Source organism: Castor canadensis, chromosome 11 (genome assembly GCF_047511655.1).
Source record: "Castor canadensis chromosome 11, mCasCan1.hap1v2, whole genome shotgun sequence".
In the NCBI taxonomy this organism is placed as follows: Eukaryota; Metazoa; Chordata; class Mammalia; order Rodentia; family Castoridae; genus Castor; species Castor canadensis.
Genome location: NC_133396.1, coordinates 124,335,945 through 124,361,666, shown reverse-complemented (window position 1 = coordinate 124,361,666; position 25,722 = coordinate 124,335,945). Strand labels below are relative to the sequence as shown.

At 40.3% G+C, this 25,722-nt stretch overlaps 1 non-coding gene across 1 annotated transcript; it reads right to left on the bottom strand.

The window, feature by feature from the left end:
* Positions 1-1,226: 1,226 nt before the first annotated feature.
* On the bottom strand, positions 1,227-1,358 carry LOC141414476 (small nucleolar RNA SNORA51). Its single transcript, XR_012439503.1, has one exon. It is a non-coding gene; the product is annotated as a small nucleolar RNA SNORA51 (small nucleolar RNA).
* Between the last annotated feature and the right edge of the window lie 24,364 nt (positions 1,359-25,722).

The following is a 25,722-nucleotide window of genomic DNA, read 5'->3' as shown; positions in this document are numbered from 1 at the left end:
AAGTGAGGATGGAGAAGGACTACTGCATCTACCTTATAGTCTTAGACCTGGCTAGCCTGCAGCATGCAAGAGAGAGGCTCCAATTTCTGCTTCAAATAATTCATTTGCGTGAGTGATTCTAGAAAAAGTGAAGTCAGTTCTCTGTATCTGTGGATTCCACAGCTATTGATCCAATCAAACATGGACTGAAATGATCTGAACCAAAAACAATTTCATCTGTACTGAACATATATAGACACCTTTTCTTGTCATCATTCCTGAACAATACAGTGTAACAACTATTCGCATAGCATTTATGTTGTATTAGGTAGTATCAGAAATGTAGAGATGATTTAAAGTATACAGGAGGGTGTGCATAAGTTGTATGCAGGCATCACACCATTTTAATAAGGGACTTAAGCATCTGCAGATTTTGGTATTCACAGGGATCCTGGAACCCATCCCTCATTGATACCAAAGGATGATTGTATTTCCTATTCTATATAAGAATTCTCTGAGCAATAGGGAAACATGAGATATGCTTCTTATCCTAAGAGAATTTTCTGGCCAATTGAGGGCCCAAAGCAACCATTCATGATACAATGAACCTTAACAGCAGTATTCTAAGAAATTTCTAAATTAGATTGGAAGTGTGAGAACCAGAGAGGAGCAGAAAATGAAAAAGGCTGGAGAGTGCAAGACAGTCTTTGAAGAGGGGTGAAGGCTGCCTGGTGTAGACTTGAAGAGTAGATTTTCAAAAGGTACTTTCCAAAGTGGAGACAGGAGAGGCAAGGACCAGGAAAGACTCACTTTCCAGGGTCTGGGCAGGGATGCAGTGAAGCTGCAGTTGTGTCAGTCTACACGGGACCAGAAAGGGTGGCTCCTCTTACACAACTCTGGTGGTGAGAGGACAGCTCCTCAGGGGCTGCTGCATTGAGATCCAACACAGATTGATGCTGTCTCAGCTCTCACAGATGTCAGCATTTCGTCAGCTTGCTGAATGACTGACAGGGACTAAGGGGCAGGCAAATGTGTCTGTCTCATCACGCCCTGCCTTACCTACTGGGTCTCCACCCCTTTTATCTTGCTTCCCATGCAAGATACGGAGGCTGAAGCCCAGCTCACTCAACCTGACAGTTCACTTGGTACCTGCACCACAGAAGTAGAGGGAAGAGTCTCTTTTCCCTGAGACTCATTCTTTTCTTACTCTGCTAGGAGCTTTATTTATACAGCAAACTTTCTTTCTCCCATGTCTTCCCATTCACAATACAGATCAGGCTTACGGACTGGACTGAGGTGTATATGGGATAGGTTTACTTTGCCTCCTTTTTCTATACAGTGAGTGTAAGAACACAGCCTGTGGTAAGCATCAGGAGGCCAAGCAAACTCCTACATAGCATTTACAATATGCTAGAAACTATTCTGAATACTTTTCAAATATTAACTCAATCCCCCCACCCCAAGTGGATTACCCTTGAGGTAGTTCATATTATTATTTCCATTTGCCAGATGAGATACTAAGGTGCAGAGAGGTAATGAATTTGCCCAAAGGGTATCGCTCAACAATTAAGTAGTGGAATTAGGATTTGATCCCAGGGATCTGGCTTTGCTGCCTGTGCTTTGAGCAGCTCTTTTTTTTACTGACCTCATACTCCTTGGGTATTATGTCATTCACATTAGCATGGGTATTTTTTTTTTCTTGGCTGTACTTGGTTTGAACTCAGGGCTTGTGCTTGCTAGGCAGGCTCTCTGCAACTTGAACTACCCCACCAGCTGTAGTATAGGTATTTTTACAATTAGGAAAACTGGAGCTTAGAGAAATCACTTGTCCAAGGCCAAATAACAAGAAATGGCAGTCATACATTTGGTACTAGTTCTTTTCATTTGGTTCATGGTTAGTTTTCCTCCAAAAGGCCTGCTCTAGTCTTCTTGCCAGACCTGCATCAAAGAGGAAAGATGGGCTGAGGGAACTGAGGCACAGCCCCAGGGGTAGCACTTGTGGAGTGGAACCCCACTTTTGCAGCCAGTGAGGTGGGTGAGATGGGGCTCAAGACAGAGGCCAACTGGGGAGAGGCTAATCCAGGAGCTCTGCAGGCTGATGTGTGCTCATGGACCCTGAGAACTTCAGTCCAAGCTCTGGTTGCAGACATCTCTCTCCTCCCTGCTGGGAGGGCAGAGAACACCAGCCTCGGGGGCCAGGGGAGGGAGTCTGGGTTCCCCTTCTATGCTCAAACTTGAACCTCCATGTGAATCTCCTAGCTTTGGTTAAAGCAGATTCTGATGCAACATGGTCTGGAGTGGGGCCTGAATTTCATCATTTCTAACAAGTATATAGATGATGCCAAAGCTGCCAGAGCAAGGGACCACACTTACCAGTCCCCTGGAACATGCTGTCTGTTGGTTTTAGGTCAGTGGTTGTGGTCTGCAGTGGACTTGTTTGGATCTACCTATTCCACTGTTAATTCTGGGAGGGGGAATGGAAGGGTAGTGAGTAGGGCATCCTACTTCTGTGCTGCCTGTTTTCTAGGACACCCTCAACCCTCTGCTTTAGGAAGCGCCTCAGCACCCAGAAGATTGTATGGGACTCCCTCTCTAAACCCTACCTAACCAGGTCAAGCTTCCAGGCATCTTCTCCAGAGGAATGTTTTGCATTTTTGTCTCTCACCATCTGTCCTTGCTTAAACTTGCCTTAGCTTTGTTCTGCAATGGTCTCAAGTATATATGTTCTCTTTCTCCTCCTCCCCTTCCCCTTCCTCTCCCTCTTTCTTCATTAAGTGTGAGCTCCTTCCTTTTCTATCCTCAGGCCTGGGATCTAAGATATACTAAACTTAAAAAAAAAAAAAAGGAAATGAGACCTCCTTTAAATGTTTATTTTATGTTTTGCTGGTACTTTTGGGTTTTAAACTCAGTGCCTCACACTGCTGGGCTAGCCCTCTACCACTCCAGTCATGTCCCCAGCCTTTTTGGCTTTAGTTATTTTTTGGATAGGGTCTCGTGTTTTTGCCCCAGCCAGCCTGGACTATAATCTTCCTATTTATGCTTCCTGCATAGCTGAGATGACAGGTGCACACAATTATACCCAGCTTATTAGTTGATACAGGGTCTCATGAACTTTTTGCCCAGGGTGCCCTAGAACAATGATCCTCCCAATCTCTACCTCCTGAGTACCTGGGGTTACAGGTGTGAGCCACTCCACCCAGCTCAAATATGTCTTTCTACTTAGACTCTCAAATGGATATTTAGCAATAGCTTCAATTGTAAGCAAAGATTTTAGTCTACTTCTTATTTCAGGAGTCTATTCCAGTGGCCAAGGTGGTGGGAAGGGCTGACTGAAACAACTCCATGGGAGATGGGGAGCAGTGGAGAAGGCCTAAGAATTTACTCAGCTGATCAGGAGCATGAAAGTCTGAAGCCTGTGGCCAGGAAGTGCCTTTAGCACAGGCCCATCCTTGGGCCTGGCAGATTGCTCCCCTTTTGGCTTCTCACAGGTCACATGTCAATCTCAACAAATTCCATAATCTCTTGCTCCCATTCCTCTTTTATTCTAAGCTTCTGATCTCAGGTTCCCAACATTTATCAAATCCATGAAAATGTCCTTCAGTTGTCCCCTGAGGGGGAGGCTTCGCTAAGGGGAAATTGGGGAGTTAATACATTTTCTTGCTGGCTAATCAGTTGCCTGAGGCAAACACAAGCAGCCCTGGGCTCCCATATCAGCCAGTGAAAGATGCTGGCAACCATTCATTTCACAGCAGTCAGTGCTCAGAAGGCAACTGGCAAACTATGCACTGTTTGCTTACTTTCTCTGGTCAGTGTTTTCCCAGGACTCCTGGGGGCTCATGTGGGTTGAGCTCTATACCTTTGAAAGGGACCCAGATCTTTTTTATTCTCAAATATTATTAGTTTAGGGGGGATAAGATGCTTCAGACCCCTTATTTCCCTTCCCTGCTGCTCATCTCTTCTTTCCTCAAAAGCAGAGACAGGACTTCTGCAGACGACGAGTGGGACATTCTGCCCATTTGCCAGACTTTCAGTTCCATTTTTTGGCCAACAGTCTTTGCTGCAATGGACAATGGGAAAACCCAGTGTCTTATTATAGCGATGGGATTTGGGGAGTGGTTGCTACTCTCTGGACTGACACTTCATTGTAAGAAATGCTCAAGACTATTCTAAAGCACAGAGCATTTCAGGTTGAGATTGGAGAAAGCCATTCCCATCCATCATCTTCATTTTTACCACACAATCCTCTGAGCCCTGCAGCTGGCCAGTCTCCCCACTGCCAACCTGTGCTGGATCCCTTTTTGCAGGTATTTTGAAGCTCACGTGTGGCTTGCGAGCAGCCCCCTGCATTCATCTCCTTCCAGATTTCCAGCTTGACATGGGCTCCAATGAAGAGTTCCAGAGAACAGATGGGAGGCTGTCATTACACGTTACTGATACATGGAGCAGCTTCAGCATCATGCATGCCAGAGCGTTCAACCACACTCGTAATTCTTCCTCTGTTCCCCATCCCCAGCCAGGAGCTCAGTCAGTTTTGGCAAAGAGTGAAAGTGTGAGCTTTCTAAGGGCATTTATATAAAACCTGCTAGGATTGATGATGGACTAGGGAACAAATTCTTTCTTCTTTTATTAGTGGAGAAAATACTGTTTTTCTCCAATTCTCATGGGGGACCTAAAATCAGAAGTCAATAATTTGCTACCCTAACTCATGTGTCATTGTAGTTGGTTGATGTTGGAACCTTCTGGAGATGTGTTTCTTTGTCTGGCTGCAGAGCTCCTTGACAGCCACAGGACATACTTTGTAGAGTATTCTAGCAGCCAAGGTCATGACACTGTAAGAATCAAAGCTGGCCAAAAGGATCTTATATTTTAACTTCCTTTATTTGACAGAGGAGCACAGACATTGGACAGATGGGGGAAATGATTATCCAATGATTAGTTAGGGGAAAACTGGGAATCAAACTCAGGTCTAGTTCAATTTTTTTTTTCCGGACAGTAGAATGAAGTTGTATAGGAAGGGATTTTCTTCCCTAGAGATAAGAGATGAAGGGTGATTTCTTTGTAAAATTTTACAGAAAAGCCTGGAATTTTCCTTTATGCCCAGGATGGCTTATTCTCCTTTTCTTGAGCTTCATTTGTGCATGAAACTTGGTCCTAAGGCCTCCAAAACCTCAACAGAAATAGTAGAGCTGGAGAAACCTCATTTGCAAGTTGGCCCATCATCCTGTGAAAAGTAGAGATGTCTAGTTTGATACAATGTCTTCTTCTGTACTAGGAAAACCACCATGTGGTTTTGGAAACTTCAAACTCCAGCACCAATTGGCTCTGGAGATGACAGAGAAGTATTTTCTAGAAGTTAAACTATTGTGTGCAACCTAGGAAAAAGTTGTTCATGCGGCTCGAAGATCTGGGCTCATCAGACTCATTCCTTCGAAGGGGTGCTTCTTTTTGAAGTCTGAATTTAGAGAACAAACATGGCTTATTCTTCTGTGGATGTCTGTTTCCATTTTTGTAAAGAAGGTCATAGGAGATGGACTACTCTTGCCTCTGAGATGACAGGGAGCTGTTGAGGGTGGCATCTTTACCATGTGCTGGAGAAGGGACCATTAAAGGAAATGATTGGGAATCAGAAAAGCTCAGTCTGAGCTGTTCAGTTGTTTGTCCACTGTAGTTTGCCAGGAAATTGAACAAACTAAACTTTATGAAACATTGAGGATGAAGGGTTGTAGGAGAAAGCAATAAAAGGCATTGCAGATCTTCAGATCTGGGATGGGCAGAACTGAAAGCAAGAGGTGATTACCAGGGAAGAATAGTTTGGATTTGGTGGAAAGCAGCATCAAGGGGATTAAGGAAAGTGAGTAATTGATGTTATCTCTTAGAGCTTGTGCCTGCTTAGTGTGGATTTGGAACACCATTAGCTCAATAAGGGAATTCTGAGAAGGGGGATCATTTGGCTCCTGATTCTGCTCTTAGTAGTGGTAGAAACCCTTTTTCTAAACACAGCATCGACCATCTCTAGATCACCAAGTCCATCTCAGATGCATGAAGGGAGATGTTCAGTGATTTGCTCTCTTGGGGGTTTTATGTATTTTTCTGTGGGTTCATTTTGGTTTTCTAAAAAACCAAACTCCCATATTTGTAAAGTAGCCATGTGGAGACAAGGTATGTAGATTTGTGTATGGGGACAAAAAAGGCAGTGAGCAGATAACTTCTGAGAGTCGTTGTGCCAAAAACAGGAGAAAGAGACATACTTCTCTTTATGCAGAAGGTATCTTCTTGACAAATTTACATAAATTGATTTTTTTAAGTTTGAAAACTTTCTCCCCATTATTCTTATTTTCCTCTCAAATCAATGAAAGCATCATATTTTGACTTTCTGTAAAATCAAATTTGATTTTATAGAAAAAAATTGATTTTCAGTGGCTTGCCATAAGAATTTCTATCCTACAGTTTAAGGAATTGTAAACAAACACATGGGGGGTGGTGATGAGCAGTCCTCACTTAATGCATCTTTTTGTAGGATCCTGTCTTCATGTAAATGAGTCTTTCTAATGACAGCTTTACCTAAAAAAGCAAGGACTGGATCCTTCTGGAAGGCTCCATTCAATCCCCAGTATAGGGCAGACCCAGCTTTGTCTGACAACAGTGGGCTATCTTCCCACCAGCCTGTGGAAACAGTAGATTCATACACCATCCGCCAGCTTCAGAAGCCTCTTAGCCCTCCTTTTGACCTTGCCTTTCAAAAACTGTTCCTTATTAACCATCAAGATGGAGTCGGGGTGTCTCTGAGACAGGCCTCAGCAGCAGGGTGACCCCCAAGTTGTATCTGCTCTGAGACAATAACCTCTGCGCTTCGGGGCTGTTAGGGTGGTGATTTAACAAATCATATGTTTAAAGAACGTGATGGCACACTGCTGTTTGAGGGGTCTTTGAAACACATTTCTAAATAATGGGGGAAATAATGAACAGCTCTCACAAGTGTATTTAAATGACACATGCATTAGGAGGTGGGAGAGGCGTTGATAATCCTGCATAATGAGCATTTTTTCCTGTTCTTCCATCCTGCTTTTACTTTACGATCTGAAAATGATCACTGAGTGAGTGAGCCACCTCTGGACTCTGTAAACAGAAGGAGAAAGGAGCCAATGGCCCATCACTACCCACTGCAAGGGGCTCACGCTGATGGCCTGTTACAGGGAGAGGGGTGTAGTGAAAGTCCCAAGCCTTCCCCCTCCCAAGGCTCCTCCCTGACCTGCCACTGGAAGCCTATTCCATTATTTAAATATTGCTATTTCTGCATAAGAGGTGGCATAGAAAGCTGTTCGGAAGCAGTAACGTTTTGTCACATAATAGTTACCTAGATTATGTTTTAAGAAGAATACTAGCTGGGGGAGAATGGGGCATAGGACTGACAAGCTTTGATTTCATGTGGTGGGTTAAGTGAAAGCATAAAAGAACAGGCCCATAGGATTAATTCCAGGTTTGGTATTACTGGTGTTTGAACTCAGGGCCTTGTGCTTGCTTGCTAGGCAGGTGTTCTGCCATTTGAGTCACGCCCCGGCCCTTTATACTTTAGTTATTTTTGTCTGAGCCAGTTTGGACTAGAATCCTTCTACTTGCTTTTCATGTTTAGCTGGGATTACAGGCATGAGCCACTGTGCTGGGCTTTCTGGGTTCTTAATATGTAACCCTGCTACGTCTTTACCTAATTTCTCAACTACTCTCTGAATCTAAGTTGCTCCCTAGTATCACTGCTAAGGAGTAACTGGCATTCTTGATATTGTCTCTGGTCTCTCTCCTACAAAACTCACTACATTGCTCTACTCTGCCCTGAAGTTATCTTACTTATGACTTTCACCAGCCACCTTGGGGCTTTCTTCCAAAAAAAAAAAAAAAAAGATAGAGAGAAATTCCATGTCCCCATGTTGGTATACATAATAAGGCCGAATTCATTGTTACATATTTATCAATATTATACTCATCTGTTGTAATTTTTAAAAACAATTTTCATGTGTTTCTAAAAGTCAGTCATGGCCCCATGGATATGTCAGCTCTGTATCCAAGAGGCTTTCTCTATTTTCTAGCATCTATAAGAACTTACCTATTCTTAACAAAGAATGGGTTGAGCACAATTAATGTGCCTGTAAGTTCCCCCAAACTGCTATGCTGTACTGCAGTTATCTGCTTAACTATCTGCCTGCCCACCCCCCCAATAACTTAGATGTTTCTTGGGAGGAAGAAACTTTCTTTGTTCAATGTGGAATTCTGCACAGCCAATCCAGGGTCCAACCCCAAAGCAGCCACAGTGCATACTCACGCTGTGGGTCTATGGAGACAGAGATGGTGGGTTGGACACTGCACTATGGGTTGGGCCACCATAAGGAAAGCACTGGTCAGCAGAGATGGTGCTGATGGGGTTGGGGGCAGGAGTGTTTTATAGAGTTGCCTTGCCTGCACCTCCTGTTAGCTGGGGGTCTGAACTGCCCACAGGCAGTGATAGATCTGCTACTGTGGTCAAAGTGACCTGCTGATGTGGCAGGACAAAAGGCTAAGCTCCTCTCTGGTCAATGAGGCTGCTGTGCCCTAAGGACAACACCTTTTGGAGTACAGTAAAGCAGCCCTGCCTGTGAGGGGGCCCTGTGTGTCCACAGAGAACTGAGAAACAAACACAGCACAATCAATAAACTTGAGCAATTTCATAAGTACAGTTTGGGGTCAGTTTGGCTGGAGGGGAGAATTTAATTGCAAAGCTCCTATGTCTCAACTGCCTGAGGCTAGAAATTGGATAAGAAAGATGGGAGACTCAAATGTTGATTGTAAGCAGAAATTGAGAGTTGAGGGCATGCCAAAGTCTCTGTCTAAAATGATGCAGATGAAGGCACCTGAGGTGAGTGCTTTCGATCTAGACATTTCTGTTTTGAATGGCCCTGAACTGAAGAGGAATGATGGTCTCTGTTGCATTTTGGGATTTATTCCCATAAAAATGAAAAGTCTAGTGAAGTGTGGTACTAATAACCTACTGGAATAGCGTTTGGTCGACAAAAAAAGAAGTTTAAGCTACAGTCCCTACCTTTAAAGAGCTTGGGATCCTAACTGGGTAAGACAGGTTGTGTATGAATCTCTTCTGGCAAATGACAGTGAAAGGTCAAAAACCACATAGGCCTCTGAACTGAGGAGGGAGCGAGGAGCTGGTGCACAAGAGAAATGGGAGAGTCCAGGTAAACTGGGGCACTAACCTGGTTTCTCCAATTGGCACTACTTACAAATGCTATTGGAATTATGACTTGGATGTTAAGTGTCCTATGGTGCTATTGGGAAGTATTGGAATCTTTAGGAGGTAGAGCCATGTCACAGTTTGACTCTGACATGTTCCTAGTAGGCTCACTGTTGAAAGCTTGGTCCCCAATTGGTAGTGCTCTTTTGGACAGTTCTGGAAACTTTAGGAGGTGGTGCCCAGCTGGAGGAAGTAGGTCACTGGGAGTTTGCCCTCGGGTGTTATATCTCCTCTTTGCATTTCTCTCTGCTTCCTGTATGCCATGTGCTTTTGTGGTCGTGATGTTCTACCTCATCATGGACTCATAATCAGCGGAGTCAAGGACTATGAACTGAAATTATGAGTCATAAAAAATTCCTCCCTCCAAATTGTTTTTCTCAGGTATTTGTCACAGCAATGAAAAAGTCTAACACAGAACATTGGTACTAGAGAAGTGGGGTTGTTGCTGTGTCAAACTGACCCTTTGGTTCTTAAATCTTTGGAACTGGTTTGTGGGATGGATTTGGAAACATTTGGAGAATCAGGCTAGGAAAAGCTTAGAACGATGTAAGTGGAGCTTAATGGACAGTTCTGGTGAGAGCTGAGAATACCAGAATGCAGAATGAAGGTGGGCAGTGAAGACTGTGCTCATGAGGAATGAGGAATGAATGTGGGGATGAGGACTCCATTGGAGATGGGACTAGAGACCATTCATGTTACAGGCTGGCGAAGAACTTGTCTACATTGTGTCCATACTCTAAGACTTTATATGCAGATGAATTTACTGGTGAGGGCCTAATTAATCTGGTGGAGGAAATTTCAAGGCAGCCAAGAATTCAGGCTGTGGCATGGTTAAGGCTAGCTACTTTTCGTCAGATTTACTGTGTAGATTGAAAGAAAATGTTCCAATTTGCTTGCAGAAAAGGCTATATAAAGTTGAAACTAAGAAAGGCAATTTCTGAGGAGATTAGTACCACTAAGAAGAAGCCAAGTACTTTGGATGGGGAAAATGGGAAAGATGCCTTGAGGGAATCTCAGGAATTGAACAGGATCACGGGTGTAAAGGTTTTGACTCATTTGAAAGATTGTTCCTTGAGAACAGAATGGCTCAGTGTGCCCTGCACATACAGGGCTGTCTAGGAAGTTGTTACCCCAGGATCTGCTCAGTCACTCAGACGTCACTGCAGCTATGGTTCAAGGGGGTCCAGCTATAGTTTGAGCTGGCAGCAAACCTTGGCATTATTCAGTGATGCTAGTTTTGTAGGTATACAGAATAAAAGAACTATGGAGGCTTTAACTGAGATTGCAAAGTTAGGCCTAAGAGACCAGGAGATGTGTGGTGAGGTCAGAATCCCTGTAGACAGCTCTCGAGAGGGTGATGTGTGAAGCTGTTAGGATGAAGCCCAAACTGTAATGTAGACCCCAGGAACCTGGAGAGACATCATGTGGGTGCAGCTGGCAATGTCATAGGGGAGGGACTTCCAAGCCCTTCAGAGCTTACATCAGACCATGAATGCTGGACATGGAGCAACAGGATTTAATGTTTGCCCTGATGAGTTTCAGTCCAGCCTTGGTCACATCTCTCCTTTCTATGCCCCAATTTCTCCTTTTAGAATGGGAATGTTTACCTTGGACCATAGTATGTTGGAAGTATATAACTTGCTCTTAAATTTTACAGGGGCTCACAGTCAAGTTTCGCTTGAGTTCAAGAAAAGACTTTGGACTTGAACTTTTTTTTTTTGGCTTTCTAAAAATATTAATTGTACAACATAGCTGGTTTTGTTATGACATTTTCATACTCTTATACTATGTATTGTTGCACATTTGAACAGTGTTGGAAATGTTAAGATTACAGGAGCTCTTAGAGATGGGTTAAATGCATTTTGCATTATGAGATGGAGATGAACCTTTGGGATCTAGAGTCAGAATGTTATGGTTTGAATAGGAAATGTCCCCCACAGGTTCACTATTGAAGACTTGATCCCCAATTGGCAGCACTCTTTTGGGAGATTCTGGAACCTTTAGGAAGTGGGGCCTAGCTTGAGGAAGTAGGTCACTAGGGGTAAGTTCTTGGGGTTTGTATCTTCTCTCAGGTTCTTCTTTGTCTCTTTTTTCTGATTCCTGTCTTCCCTCAGTCTCTGCCACATACTCCTGCTGTCATGATGTGCTGCTTTACCCTGGGCCCAGGATCAATGAAGCCAAAGAAATGTCTGAAGCTATGAACCAAAAAAGCCCAATTCCTTTCTTAAAATTGTTTTTTTCAGGTATTTGTCACAACAGTGTAAAGTCTGATTAACACAAGCTTTGTGGGAAGACGTTAGGTTATAAGGACATGACCTTGAAGGGGAATAATGGGACCCCAATCTCTTCTTCTCTTTCTTTGCTTCCTAGTTGCCATGAGATGAGAGGCTTTGTTCTCATAGCCTCTTCCATGATTCTGTGCCTCAACACATGTATAAAGTTACAGGGCCAAGTGATTCTGGATGGGAACTTATGAAACCCTGAGCAGAAATAAATCTCTCCTCCTTGTAAGTATATTGCTTCAGATATTTTGTCACAGTGATGGAAAGCTAACTGACACAGGAACTGTCAAAGGACAATTGCTAAATTTGTGTCTCACTTCTCATTTCTGAACCCAAGAACCACAATTCAATCAACTTTTTGGGATATATTTTCTGTAAAAGGCCTCTGGCACCTAACCGTACCTTACCATTTCCCTCTGGCTCCTACTGATGTCCCCATTTTTATTATTGGCACTGTCATTATTCAATCAGAATCAGAGTTTCAGTCTTCCCCCCCCACTTTTCTTTCCCCTGTATTCTGCTTTAATTGGTCCTATGGCCTTGCAGGTTCTTTGTTCACAGTCTCACTTGAGTCAGATCCTGGCTTATCTTTTCTACTCACAGGCCACCCACTTAGTTTCATTCTCTATCATCTTCTGGACCATTGAAATATTCTTCTAATTGTTTCTTGGTAGAATTATTTTAACATATATCCTGGCATTCAAACTATTTTATCTCTACTGCCTGACACAATATGTCCAATAGCCTGTTATTATTTCCTGAAAAAAAAAAAAGTTTTCACTCAAGTATTTTAGGAAAGTGGCTTAGAAGGAAAGGCTTTGGTGTCATACAGGCCTACTTTGAGTCCTGGCTCTAGCATTCATTAACTGTGTGACATTTGCTGAGTGAACCATTCTAATCCTGATTGTTAAAATATGGATAGCCATTGTAGCTACATCACAGTGTGACTGAAAAGATAACTGATGACAAGGGTACAGCACATTGCCTGGCACAAATAAGTGCTGAGTAAGGGAGCTACTATTACTAGCTATTAAGATTTTTGATTTCTTATCAATCTGACCATATCTATCTTTAAAAAGATAGCTGACATTAATTACCCTATGCATACTGATATTCTTAACAAGCAAGACTCTTCACTTGCCTCCTGCAAGGGGAGGCTTTGAAGTTCATTCTGCTGCCACAGGGCTGGTATTCAGCCTGCTGAGTGAGGCCTTGGTACTACCTGATTCCTGGAACACAGCCTGCCTGTAACCCATGCCATGTTTCCCAAGCCATGAATTCAGGCTTCTTCTTCAGTCCCCGATTAGTGTTAGTCCTCTCTAGCACTAGGATCTTCCCTGAATCCTTACCAGATAGGCTGCCCTTAATATCTTGCTTGTTCTTGCTAATCTATTATATTTTCATTCATAATCTGTGGATTTCTTTGCTCCCAACAAGAAAGGCAAGCCATACTGGAAAAACTGCCACCTGCCAAATTATGAGTATGAAGCTGCATAATCAAGTGGTTAAGGTCTTGATGGCTGGAATCATTGAAACCTATGTCCCATTTCTGACTCTAGGGCAGCCTTGTAAAACTTATTTAACCTCTTCTCATCTGTAAAAACGGGATAATCACATTATCTTCATCTGTATTCCCTTAAGTACAGTGCCTGATAAATACGTGATATTGTTTATTGAGGAATGTGATCCCAGACAGAAGGGGCACAAGACAGGGGAATGAAATTGTCTAGAAGGAACACTCAATTCACGCAGGAGTTATGGAGTTAGATGCTGCAAAAAAGCCTGGTTCTCAATTCCACTGGAATTTCCAAAAGGAGTAAGACATCCAAATCAGAGCAGGCTATCCAGAGGGGAAAAAAGGGAAAAGCTTTTATCATTGTGATTCCCATCAGGTGTTAACCTCTCTGGCATTTTCAGGTTGCACTCCTGTACGTGACAAAAGGAGAATCAGAGAAGGCTGAGGCTGGAAGTGAGAGGTGCATAGTGAGGCCAGCATCAAGTGCTGTTGGACTGTGCCTTGAGCAAAGCTGGTGGAAGCCGTTATGGACTCATCCTGCAGAAGTGTCTGGAGTAAGAGATGGAGCCTAGGGGTTCTCTGTACACAGAGCTATAACTTTTCATGAGGTAACATATATAGCAGGTTAAGCTCTATCATAATAAGCACTTCCTTCCTCAGAATCCTCCCATATGTACCATCAAGTTTGAATAAAGTACAAAGTCCCTGCCCATGGCCTCCAAGTCTATACATGATCTTGTAGACTTCGTTTCCTTAATTCTCCCCTGCTCATTCCCCCAGTTATACCCTATAGGTTGGACCATGTGATACTGTCTGTGCTCTAAAATTAAAAACACTCTGGGCTTCTTTTGGTCCTGGGGCTTTTGGAACTTCTGTTACTTAGAACAATTTCTCCTCTGTTATTTACATTGTTTCCCCTCCTTTCATTCAAATCTTTGCTGAAACACCAGCTCCTCAGAGAGGCTTTCTTTGCCCACCCTGCAGGACTCTGGGTACACTGTACCTCCTCACCATGTCCTGACACCACTTACCATTCCTGACATTATATAATATGCAATTTATTATCCATTTTATTTTTTAGAATAAAAGCTCCAAAAAGGAAAGGACATTTTCTATCTTATTCACTGCTCTGTTTGCAAATGTATTTCAAATGTCTAAAGCAATGTGGGGTGCATAGTGAATGCCCAAGAAATATTTGTGGAATGAATGAATGCATGAGTGAATAAATGAGTGAGTGAATGAATGGTGAATACTATCAACTGTTAGTCACAGCCCCCTTTGAATACGGACAAGTGACCATGATCTCTCACCCCTGACTGGTCCAGCTCCACAAGCACTCATCTTCCATCCTCTCTCTCCTATTCTAGATCCTCTGCTGATTAGACTTCCTCCCTTTGTCTGCCCACTTGTGTTCCCAAAAACTCATGGTTTCAGTAGATTTGGTTGAATTATAACAGAAGTTGCAGATAGAAGCCACCTTCCACCTTGCTGTGTCATGCGTGTAACTTTTCATTCAGAGGCAAGGCTAATTTGAAATAGTACTTGCCTTCATGCTGCTGGGCAAAAGTGACAATTATTCAATATGTATTTGAAAATATGTAATAATCTAAGCAGAACCAAATGGTACTACAGGCATGCTGAAGTTCGATGATTCTCACACATGGGTTCCAGTGAATGTGTAAGTGTACACACATGCACTCACACCTGTTCAGTATTCCTTAACCCCGACTTCCCTCATCCTTACCTTCTATTTTCCCATGCCCTCTATTGCTTGACTGTGTGCAATCATTTCTTCTTAAAGCAAGTATTCCATGACATGTTGGGTGACACAATACTGGATTCATGGAGTAGTAGAAATGTTATGTGAACTCCAGACACCTAGGCAAGATACATTCCAAGGTCAATATTCTCCTTTCAGTTCAGGTGCTGAGAGAGCTTCTTTCCCATTTTGTTGCCCCCAACCCCCTAGTTATTTCAAGAGAAGAACGTGTAGATTCTTCTGGAAACTTCTCCTTATTTTTAATACTTCAAGTATATACACTGAGGATGTGTTATAATCACCCAAATTTCTTTGTTCTTCCTGCCCCTCATTCAATTTACCACAAAAGACTTATCTACTTGTGTGTGGATGGTTTTGGGGGTGATAGGAGGTGGAGGTGGTGATGGAGGCAGAGACAGAAGTGGAGGTTTTGATGGTAGAGGTGGAAGAGGTGAAGGAGGAGCTGATTGTGGCAGTGGAGGTGACGACAGTGGTAGAAGTGGTGAAACTGACAGTGGTGTTGAGGGTATGGTTGAGGGTAGAGGTGCTTTGATGGAAATGGTGACTGTCATTCAAGAGATTGGTAAAATGTTCAAAAATGGAAACACCAAACATTTTCTCCTACCTGGTCTCAGAAATGGAATGTCACCAAATTATCTTTCCTTTCTACATCAGCTGGGAATCTCTTGAATATCAAAAGTTTATCCTCCAGTTACCAATTTCTCTATCCTGTCATTTGCCTACTCTGTTAAGATGTTAACTTTTAAAAATACTACTTAATAGCATGACATTTTGGCAAACAATTTTAGCTTTAATATGGTCTCTGTATATATACTGCTTATATTTATAAGAAATGCAGAATTATTTTAGAAATTTGAGGACAGAAAGTCCTAAAGAAGAAAGTGAAAAAAGAAAAAAGACCCAGAACTGTTCAGAGACTGCCATCACTTATATGTTCCAGAATTTTTCTCTCATTTGTCCTTCCACTTTTTCCTTCTTCTTCTCTCCCTTTCTCCTTTCTTCCTGCTTTTCTGCCCTCTTTCTATCTTTCTATTCTTAAATTGGAATTACAAGTTATATAAAAATGAGACAGAATCAAGTTTATATAGTGAGATTTTTGTCATGGCATTAAAAAATCCCTTCAAATATGTTTTTAAGGTCTGAATAATATTATATCATAAGGATATTCCATAATGTATTTATGAGGTTGAGTTTTGAGGTTATTCCCAATTTACTTTTCTTATAGAAAGGTCAGTTTTCCCGGGGCCATCTGAGTGGTCTACTTCAGGCAGCACACACATTTCTTGAGCTGGTTCTATGAACAGTTATGCATATGTGATCAGAGGGGGTAAAAATGGAAAGCAGAGTTACTGCCTTTGGGGAATTTTCATCCAGTTGGAGAGAAATTGAAATGAAGTCACAACATTTATAAACTAACATATCGCCAAGTGAAAATTACTGTTCAATGGAGCTGTATTACATAGCTGGCACCTGGGGAAGGATCAAGGTCAAACTGAATGGCAAATTCTTAGGCACCTAGGAGGGTTTTGAGGATCATGATTGATCCCACAAATATTCCAATCTAGGCACAGACTAGTAGATGTGTATAGAGGGTGTCATTTTAAGCTAGCTATTGAAGTGAAATCAGAGGCATGAATGAATAAAAAGGAAGAAAGAGAACATTTCACGTTGGGAGAATGATACATGTATGCAAGAAAATCTTGAGAAGCCAGTAACCTTGGCTATGAGGGGAGGGTGGTATCTGCAAAGAGAAAGAAGTGGGACTAGGAATGTGGGAAACTCTGTAGGCCCTTGAGATAGGGATGATGTGATGAAAACATTGCCTTAGGAAATTTATGCTGGCAGCTGGCTGGATGTATTGGAGTCAGCAGACCTTGAAGACAGGGACATTTGTGTGGAAGGTGCTGAATTAAATTAGGCATGAGCTGACAAGGGCTGGATGTAGGTGGTGGCAGAAGAACTAGAATAGAAAGGGAAGGCAAGAGAAACATTTTAGCAGAAGAGGCAGCTCAATGTGTAAAGGACAGATCAGGTAACAGAAAGTGAAAGAGAGTGAACTTAAAATCTGATCTATTGGCTTGAGTCCAGTGGACAGGGCCCAAGTGGTTGAAGGTGATGAGAAGACTCGTTCCTTTGCCTCTCCTTTGTACTGCTTGGAATTCACTATAGCTGACAGGCTTCAGGACCCCGTGAGGGAGAAGGTGGAATGGCCATGCAGGCCAATGTTAGGGGCTGGTGAAAGATGCTCACAAGGCAACAAGATACTTAAAATCTTAAGGTACACTTATTATTATTCTGCCCTGCCTGTCTGTTTTTCCTAGGAGAGAAACCTAAACTCATTTTAGGGGGTCGTTGTTGTTGACTCTGACTGCTTATGTTCCTGACCTTGGGTCCTGGAATCACTTCTGATTTCTTCCCTGGCTAGACAGTGTGTCTGGTGCTCCTGACCCAGAACTGTGGCTGAGGTGGGATTGATGTGACTATGGGATGTCCACAGAAAGGGCTTAAACCCCTTCCTCCTGATGCCTATTGGTGATGGTCATGACAATGGTGATGATGGTGGTGATGGTGAGAATTTTAATATTGTTCTTCCTAATCTTTATTGAGAATATGTTATACTTCAGGTTCTTATATACATTAATTTTTATCTTCAATGTAAACATAACTATTTAATTAAAAAGAAATAGTGATTCAGAGGAGTTATAATCAAGCTCACACAACTGATGATGATTGGCGCTTGGATTCAATATTCTGATAACAGAGTGATAAATATCTATCTATAGATCAAGATAGATACATATTTACACCTATGTGTCTACAGATAGATACATATCTATTTATATGTTCATATTGAATTAGGTCACATTATAACTTTTAAAGTTGGCCAAGTCTATACAGGAAAACTTACCAGAGAACCCCAGGATGTTGTTGACTAAGTTGAGTCACTGTGGCCAGTTCTTCTCACAGATACTGCTATTTGCCTTCTCATTCCTATGTCCTGAAATTGAAAGGCATATGGAAACAGTCTGAAAACTTTTCAGTCTGTCTAACCCCTTTTCTGCATGTCATATCAGACATCGATCTCCAAATTTGAATGGATTAGCATTTTTATTATGGCTTTCCTTTTGTTCCATTGGTTGTACCAGCTAATAGCTTTAGGAAATCTCAGCTAAATCCTGCACTTTCACCATGTACAGTATTTAACCAGTCTCATCTCTGATATTCAAAATTATGATAACTGGGGATGTTCAAAGCACAATGAATAGAATAGTAGAATCAGAATGGCTTCATGGAATGTCAAAGCAGGAGGTAAGTCCTGAGAGAGGTCTAACCCCAGAAGCTTTTCCTTAGGTCTCCATTATTAATGAAATGTGTGTTGTCATGGTGATGGGAGAGCAAGAGAAGCTGGAAGAAAACTTGAAAAAATATTGTAACACTGGGAGCGATAAAATCTTCGTGACAGTATGTGTCTTTGTGATGAGCTTAGGCCATCACATGCTCTCTCCTGTGATATGTCCTAGACATTATGAGGTCAGTATAATATCCTAGGATTATTTGAACCAGATGGGTCTCTGCCTTCTCTTAGCTTGGATCCTAAGAAGCCACAGATAGGGCAAGGAATCCTGAGACCTGATATTAGTAATAGTTAAAACTCTATGTAAATTTTCTTCAACCCAGATAGAAAACACATTGAAAATCTTAGGTGGGGAAACCTGTGTTGATAAAATCTTTTCTTGTGCATCTATACAATGTACTCTTATATCTCCTTCTCTCTCCCTTATACAGAGAAATTAAAAAAAAAATAGGCATATTGAAAGCTTGTAGGTACAGCTCAGGAAATTTCATGAGAGTATGTCCTGGTTTGCCAGAGATAGGCTTAGTTTGTACCTGTTGTCTTGATATAATTGTTAAAAGTAACTTACTTTTCTCTAGTTCCTGGTCCCCTTTTCCTATTGGCCTCAGTTGCTTTTAAGGTATCTGCTTTAGTTTCTCTGTGTTGAGGGCAACAAATGCTAGCTAATTTTTTAGGTGTCTTACCTATCCTCATCCCTCCCTTGTGTGCTCTCACTTTTATAATGTGATCAAAGTCCAATCCCCTTGTTGTGTTTGCCCTTGATCTAATGTCCACATATGAGGGAGAACATACGATTTTTGGTCTTTTGGGCCAGGCTAACCTCACTCAGAATGATGTTATTGCTTATACTCTCTCTTCAACAAAATTAGAGATAAGGGCAAAATAGTTTCTGCTGGGTATTGAGGGGGTGGGGGGAGAGGGAGGGGGCTGGAGTGGGTGGTAAGGGAGGGGGTGGGGGCAGGGGGGAGAAATGACCCAAGCCTTGTATGCACATATGAATAATAAGACAATAAAAAAAAATAACTTACTTCCCAAAAAATGTTTAGGTTTGAGTAATACAGGATACCCTTGATAGTGCTGCTGATGTGGTTATAGAGTGTTGCTTAGAAGGCTTGCTGAATCAGCAGGAAAGGGTGCACAAGGCCTACCCAGCCTATGTGGATCACTCATGGCCTAAACCTTGGCCAGGTGAAACCAAGTAGCCAATAGAAGATAACTCGGTGGCTCTATTTCTGCATGACTCCAGCAACCCAAGAAGCCACACCATCTGAAGGTGGACACAATTTCAAAAGAGGGTAATGCCTCCTTGGGAGTGGAGTGGGGAACATTCCCAGTAGAGGGAAAAGCATGGCAAATGTGTGGTGGTTGGAACATTTGGAAAAACTAATGCACAGTTTGTTTCTAGAATAGTCTATATTCACAGGAACTGCTAGGAGTTGGCCTGAGAAATGTCTATTATGGCCAGAGTGTAGAGGACATTGAATAGAAGATAAGAACTGGTAACTCTTATCAGTATCCAAGGAGGAATCATTCAAGGTATTTTAATGAGGGGAAGAATGAGAGTAGTGTCTTTGAAAGTTAATCATAGGAAGAAAACACAGGCAGTAAATAGTTGACTGTTAACATTTCTTTCTGACCAAAGAGATAATGAGATGAAGAAATAGTCTTAAACAGAAAGTCAGCAAAAAAGAATAACCAAATTAAGCAAAACAAATTAAAAGGAAAAAAAGTAAAATAAAAGGAGATATCAATCGGGTATAAATAAAATTCATAAATATACCCAACAGACGTTTCTTTGACAAAAATAAATTTTAAAAAGCAAAAGACTTATATAATCTGAAGATAAACCAGAGTATGAGAAAAATGAGTTTTAAAATCTTGTAATTTCAAAGTAAGAAATCAAAAAGTAAAAGTACACAAAATTTGCAACGAAAAGGGATATAAAATCACTGTAAAGGACATTTTAAAGTTCATTAATCCAAACTACTCATATTGATAGTAACAAGTTTTAGGTTCTAAATGAAATTGGTTTGCTGGAAAGAGTATGTACACTAATTTTAGCTTTGTTTAAAAAAGAAAGAAAATCTAATGACTAGCTTTAAAGATTATTCTTTCTCCATAAGTCAGTTCCAGATTCTTTTACAGTTGTCTTCTGTCAGTTGTTCAAGCAACAAATAGTTTCCAATGCATGTAATTGGTTAGTATCACAGGAAAAAAATAGAAATCTTTTGGGATCATTTTAAGAGCAAGCATTACCATGATATTAAAACTTGACAGAGTGCCACCCCCCCAAAACAAAACAAACAAAACAGAGCAGAACACTGGCAGGACAATCTGAGTTATAAATATTGATGCAGAAATCCCAAACAAAAGATCAGCAAATCACATTCATAAGTATATTAAAAGAATTATGGTATCATATAACAAAGTACAGTTTATCCCAACATTGCAACACAATAAATATAACAAGTAAGGGGTTAGGCCTTAATAGAACTCATTTGAATTCATAAGAAAGCCCCTAAAATCCCCAAAGAAAAATGGGCAGGATATGAATGGACAATTCACATACAAAAATAAAAATGGCTAATAAGCATATGAAAAAGTATTAACCCTGTTAGTTATCAAAGAAATGCAAATGAGGCATTACTTTTTGTAAATCAAATTAGCAAAGCTTAAAAATAAATAATAGTAACACAGAATGCCAATAAACATATGAAAATATGCTCAACCTCATTTATTCAGGAAAATGCAAATTAAAACCACAATCAAATGCCATTTTATACCCACTAGCTTGGCAAAAATTGAAAAGTCTGCTATCCAAAGTATTTGGGAGGATGTACAGCAATTAGGTCTTTGTGTTCTGATGGGGTTGACAACTTGAAAAATGATTTAGTATTATCTAGAAATAAGAAAGAGGTGCACACCTTTGTGCACAAATTCTGTACCTGGGAATATAGGAATACCTCTCAAGGAGTAGTGGGCATCAGATATTTTCACCTGTATCCTCCCTCCAAGTTCAGAAAAATACTGTTCACTGTTTGCATGATTTAAAATTATCACATAAACTTTTCATTGGAGTTTGAATATCTTTTCCTGTGTATTGACTTTAGATTAGAAAGAAAACCCAAGCAAGTTGTTCTTTAACAATTTAAGATTGTAATCACTTTTTTCCTTCTTTATACTGTATTTTTATTCCATGGTTCCCTAAATAATTTTATCCAAATTTAACATAGTTTTATACTTAAAGTCTTTACTTGGTTACTCTACCAAACATTTTTACAGCAAAATTATGATCATAAATTGAAATGTTCAAAGATTTTCTATATGACCATTAGGTTCTAAGTATTAAAAAAATCTTCTTTTTGGAACATATCATTTATAATAACTTGAATTCATGTTTGTGGCCCATGGTTACTCAGATTTGGCTCAGAATAAACATTTAAAAATTCTTTCTTCTAGAATGAGTTATCATTATAGCCATTAATAATACACAATTGATCAAAATAATATTATTGCTATAAATTTTGTTAGATAGTTATTATGAAAACTAAATTTTATTAGGAAATGTATTGTTATTGAAGTAGGTAGAGATTTTTTTCAATAGGCTTATATATCTGTGAATAAATATTATTTATGGCTAGAATGAGGCAGAATACACAGCATCAATAGTATTCCTACTTACTGTTTTTTTCTTTCTTTTTTTATTATCAAATGTAGTGCTAAGAACCCTGGTTCTTTTCAATAAGCAAAAGGATGGAAGAAGTTTTGTTTAACAAATCTCTCAATTCTTTGAATTCATTCCCAGTTTATATGCTAGGTATCACTTCGTGATTTATGATTGATGATTTTATCATCAGAAATTACTTGTAATAATCTAGCAGCTGAAAGCCTGGTTTTGTGGAAAACAAATAATTAGAATGCATCTGACTTGCAAAATGATTTGTTATCCACTCATTAAAGTCATTTGCTTTTCCAATATCACCATAGAAATTTGAAATGTCCCTTTATTTGTTATCCTGGAGTTTTTTTATGTTCCCAGTTTATACTGTGATAGGAATTCAGATGAGTGAGAGGTGTGCTTTCCTTTTGTAAAATGGGAGAAGAGCTATTAAAATACACGAGATTAGAAAGGATTCTGTACATACGTACAGAAATCATTTATTTGTAAGCCTGTACCTGGGCACTGTTTGGTCCCTGAAAGTCTTTGGAAAGGCTCGTCTCCTTAGGACCACACATACTCAGATGGCAAATTGTTGCCTGGGAGAAACTCTAGGTAAAGGATATCAGGAGATACAGAGGGGAATCTTTATAGCAGCATTGTCCATAAAAAGACCCAAACTAGAAACAACTGAAATATCCATCAGTCGAAGAGAGGAGAAGCCATGAGACCTTCATACAATGATATGCCATATGACAGTAAAATAGATGAGTTTAAAAAAAAAAGACAAGTTGTTGGAAAAATGTACATAGGATGTTAATTTATCTATAAAGTTAAAAAAACTGCTAAATGAAATTACAGGTTAGATTACCTAATAGATAGGAAAATTATTAAAGGAATAGCTAACAAAAACTTCAAATCTATGTTTATACCTGGAAGGTTGGAAGACTATGGCGTACCTTGGACAGGAGCTCACAGGGAGCTCAGCACTAGTTTAGATTCTCTTTTGTAACTTGCATGGCAGGTTTTGACATGTTTCTTCATGCTTTAAAACTTTCGTAAATTATTTAAAAATTGTATGTATACTTGACACCTGCAAAGAATAATATATTCCTTTGTATGTATGATACAGTTTAAATTTTAGAAAGAAAATAACTTCCATACAATATCCCATATTTGACCTGGTTTTAGTGAGACCAACATTTTTTTTTTAACACTGCTTCTGAGAATAAGAATGGGTACAGTATTTCTGGAAAGTAATTTTGAACTATTTATAAAAAGTCTTAAAATGTTTATACTTTGTGATTCCATAATATTATTACTAGGATTATGGCTTTAAAATTAATAGAATGTTATCAAAGATTAATATCCAAGGCTATTTATTACAGCACTGTTTGTAATGGGGAAAAATTGGAAATAATATAAACAGGCAATAATAGGAGTGTTTAAATATATTGTGGTGAAGCAATATGATAGATCATTCAGCCATTAAATTATATTTTAAAATAATATTTAATTATCAGAGTAGCCAAGAAAAAAACCCTTATAATTTATTAAGGGAATAAGACAAGAAAGCTATATATACATAATCATTCCAGTTATTATTATACATGTGTGAGTTTGAGTGTGTAGTGTGTCATTTTACACCATACAACAACAGAACCCAAGAAATGCCACTTCTCTTAATTTTGCTAAGTTGTAGCACCCTTGCCAATGTAGTTTCAGTTTTCACCTGTCAACCTCCCTCTGTGCCCCCCTGCAGGGCCATCTGACTAACTTGGAACCTGGTAGTGTGTCAGCTTTATGTAAGAGGGTCAAAATGCAGGTGGTACATAGAGGGGAGAGCAAGAGCCATTAGAAATCAAGTCTTCATTGTCTACTTATCACAATCATTATAAATCAATAATGAATCTCTCCTTACTTGGAATGATTTTCCTTGTCTATTACCATCTAAATTCTACCCAATTTCCAGGTCCATAACTTACCCTTCCTCCTTTGTGAAGTAGTCTTACTTAGTCTGACCCTGTGACCACTCCTCCACTCTTACCTGCAACCCAATTGTCTCTTATGACATGTTATACTTAGTAATGCTTATGTTCACAAATCACTTTCGTTATCTGCACCAGTAAGCTTTTCTAAAAATTATTTTTAGTTTCATGGCTACCAGAATACTTAGTATAGGATAGGAAAATCAAATGATGCCCACTAAGGACTGTGGTTAATTGATTAATTGATTATATCATGAGAGGTTAAACTCAGACTTCATGTGACTTTTGCCATTAGATCCAAAATCCTGATCCTTAAATATAAGCTTTCCCTGCTCCCCTCTCCCATGGCATCACCTTTTCAGAGGGTGTCTGGGCAGAGACAGTTCAGGTGCTGAGAAGGAAAGATAGCAAGACCTGAGAGTTAGGTCCTTTGATGTACTTGCTACACAGGGAACTAAAGAAACATGCAAATGCTCCCTTCAACTAAGAGAAGCTTATCAATATTAAGAAGTACATGGAAAAGAAGAAAGAGGGAAGAAAGAATATATAACACTTAACAAGAGGATAATTTAGCTTGTTGGCAAGCACTTAGGAGTCTGGTTCATAAAAAATTACTCACATAGTCACATAGCAGATTTTTCTGGGCTTTTGTGTGTGAATCATGGTATTGATTTCATGCAAATAATCACATTTTATTGGGTGTTAAGCTGTAGAAGGATAGGGTGGGAAGAGAGGGAAAAATCAAAGAGGGTGGAGAAAGAGACAGATGCCTGCTGCTTTTCCAGCCCTTGCTACAAAGACCAGCAGCTGGACTGTACACACATTGCTAATTAAAAGATGGACCCAGCTTCCTTCTGCCTCCTTTTCTCAAGAGTTGCTCTAAAGAGACACTTGCCAAATAGAGTCTTTTATTCTCCTGTTTGGGTTGCGATTGGATTATTGGAAGGGAGAAGAAAGGAAGATTTTGTATATACCTTAGGGATAAAAATAAACTTGCTTTTCATTGAAAAACCTATGTCTCTAGCCACAGCAGAATGTGATAGGGATTTTTTTTTTTGGCTGAGAAAAATCCACCAAGTTTCTCTGCCAATTGGCCAGTTTTGATGCTTTTCTGGAAGTGTTGATGTTTGTCTTTTAAATTCTTTTGAAAAACAGAATGGGTCTACTTAATTTTTGTCTGATAGCTAACAGGGGCATCCAGGAGAGCTCAGGTTGGGATAATAAGGCGACCATATAAAACCATCCAAGATTTATATTGGTTTACACTTTGTAGTGTACTGTCCTAACAGATAACATAATTTCTTTCTTTAATCCTCAGGCCAATCTTATTGGGTAGGAAGTTATAGTTAAGGAAATGTTAGTATTGGGTATTATGTAACAAAAGTCCCAGAACTCAATTTTGTTCAAAGATATCTCTTGGGTCCAGAAAGTGCTCATAGTCTAGTAACAGGAGAGATGATAGGCAGCACGAATAAAACACGAAGTGCTGAGGACTGGAGATGAGGAAGAGGAACTGAGGATAGTACCCAAGAGTGAAAGTCCCAAATGGAACCAATGATAGAGGAAGAAAAGTATCCCAACTGGAAAGTAGGCCAAGAACTCAAGAGCCCATCCATACAGTGGATGTTACTGAGTCAGGCCGCAAAGGAGTGAATGAAGCACAGCATTGAGCAGGTACAGGCTGGGAGGATGCTGCTGGGCACAACACCGTGAGGCAGGCCCGGGGGGTGGGCAGTGCTGTGCTACCATAATGCATTTCACTATCATGCAGAATATCAACAAAAGTCAGTGGACTAGGATGTCTTGACCTCCTTCTGATTATTTAAGTCTCTAGAGAGCTAAGGAGTAGGTATTAAAACTTAACAGAGAAGCGCATTTTTCTCAAGCTTCCTG